The following is a 2,490-nucleotide window of genomic DNA, read 5'->3' as shown; positions in this document are numbered from 1 at the left end:
ATCACTGATTGATGCTGTTTCTGAAGTATGAATAAGTCAATAAGTAATTTATTCCATTGAAATATCATTGATGTATTATAGAAAAGTGATTTATCTTTTTATAAATGACAAAAGGCACATCTGCCTCATTTTCGCTGTGGTATCCTGATACTACTCAGAACCATGATACTTCCAATTTTGGTACCGTGACAACACTAATCTGGAGGGGGTTCATCTGCAAAAACTAATGAAAAACTAAAAAACAGCATTCGGTATTCGGCCAAGCGTTTAATATTATTCGGCTTCGGCCACAAATTTTCATTTCGGTGCATCCTTATCCAACACTTGTTGTTCCCATCAGTCACTTAGACATGAAAACATGGGATAACAGGTGCCAGATTGAAAAATACAGAAGTTACTTTATTAATCCCTGAGGGGAAAAATCAATCTGTTTTTCACTCTGCTGTCATGTACACACAGGGTTGAAATACACACACATGCACAAACAGGACCTATGCATGCATTATATGGAGAGATGTCAGAGCGAGGGGGCTGCCTATAGACAGATGCCCTGAGCAGTTGGAGGTTCAAGGGCACCTCGACTTGCCCAGGAGGTGAACTGGCACCTCTCCAGCTACCACTCCATAGTCCATATTTAGTCCAGACAGGGACTTGAGCCAATGACCCTCCAGTTCCCAACCTAAATCTCTATGGGTTGAGCTCCTGCCGCCCCAAGCTGCACTTCAAGTGTGAAACTACCTTCATGAAAAAACTCTGACAGACCCACTGCTTAGCTTTTTGTCAGTTTTCAGAAGCATCGACAGTTTTCATCAGCGGATGGAATTTACCAGCGGTCATCACGTGACCTCAGAACGGAAATTTGTTCAATTACAGTACGTTTTGGAAATTATTAATGAAACACTGAAACAAGCTGGGTAATAAGTTAAAGGTGCAGTGGTTTCATTTATAGAAGAAGTCAGCACAGTTTCCTGCAGCTGCAGGCAACAGACCAACAAGACTAAAAGTCTTAAGCCGCCCTATTGGCTGCATTATTCTTAGAAATTTGCTCTGCAGAGCCTCGTTCACTGTGGTCCCAAAACGTAAACTTTGGCATGAAGAGAGTCTATTTCTGGTTAAACAAAAGCTCTATCTCTGCAGGGATCCTTTCTATAATGTTGTCAGATACTGTGTTTTTGCCACTGACAGGCTCAGATTGTGATCGTAGACAATCTGAGCCTGTCAGTGGCAAAAACACTTTTAGTGGACGTACAGTGATGGTGCACAAATCCCCCAAGTGGCTACACTGCAGTCTGCTTTGCCGCTATCGGCTGCAGTGCTTTCACTCAATCCTGGACTGATTTAAAAAATTGTCGCTTCCATTTGTCACTGAATCATTATCCCTTAAACTCCACGTTTCACTGTTTTGATTCCTCAGTCAACTTAAAGTGAAACCAATCCTTGGGAGAGTTAAATGGCCGCAGTGTCACGAAATTCCAGATAGGTCCTTTTTAATTATCCCCTCAATTCACCAGCTGAGCATGGGAGAGCCTACAAAGTATGCACTGAAATTATTCTCATCTATTTGAGCAGCTTGTGAATATTAATGAAGCTGTGCAGAAGTGAATCAGCAGAGCGCGAACATAAGCACGCACACCATGTTCTGTGGCGGTGGGCAGTGTCAGTGTGAAACCTGTTCATATGAAGAGAGGAATAACCAGCCGCTGTCAGTGAACATTACATGTAACCTGCATTTTCTCCATAATTATCGTTATTCTTGCGCTGGTTTTACTTTTTAGTAACTTTTTAATCACCTTTCATTTGTTCCACCTCCATTACAGCTCTGTGCCGGAGCTCTGGGGACTAGACTTTCTTTTCACTGCTCTGTTTCTGCTCTTATGTTTTTATTCTTAGGTTTCTATTGTTCTTCTCATGTTTCTGTTCTCTATTCCTGTGTATATTATTTTTTGTGTGTGTATGGTTGAAACCATTGGGTGCCTAAATTTCCCCTGTGATCAATAAAGTTAGGGCCCTATGATTTCTGGGATGTGGAAAACAGACAGAACTGTTGAATTATATAATTATATTATAATAAAAATGCAATCAAATGTAAAATGTGGAAGAATAATAAGGAAAGAAGGTCTTAAGTTCAGCTGTTTAACTGCTGCACCCACAATCCTCTCTGTATCTGCAAGTACACAGGGTTTTCCCTGGGTTTTTCCAGACCAAGGTGGCAAAGGCTTGTGGCGGGGGGCATCTTGACAGCTGTTCCTTTAGATATGCCCCCCCCCCCCTCTATTAAATATGAAAGGAGGCCCCCACATGCTTGAGCTTCACACTGCTGACTTGTATCATCAGAACAGACATGTCCTGTGATTTTCAGCCCTCTATGATTATATTTACCCTTTACAGCAGGCACATCCTGACAGCTGACAATATTACTGTCAGGTATTGTCCCCCCTCTATTAAATATGAAAGGAGGCTGAAAATCACAGGACATGTCTGTTCTGATGA

General features: G+C 41.8%; 1 protein-coding gene across 1 annotated transcript in view; it reads right to left on the bottom strand.

Annotated features, from left to right (window-relative positions):
* pfas (phosphoribosylformylglycinamidine synthase) overlaps positions 1-2,490 on the bottom strand; it is a 29,059-nt gene that overhangs the window by 20,770 nt on the left and 5,799 nt on the right. The gene's annotated exons all lie outside the window — the stretch shown is intronic.

This window comes from Epinephelus moara, chromosome 10, assembly GCF_006386435.1.
Source record: "Epinephelus moara isolate mb chromosome 10, YSFRI_EMoa_1.0, whole genome shotgun sequence".
Lineage (NCBI taxonomy): Eukaryota > Metazoa > Chordata > Actinopteri > Perciformes > Serranidae > Epinephelus > Epinephelus moara.
This window is presented reverse-complemented; position numbering and strand designations above follow the sequence as displayed.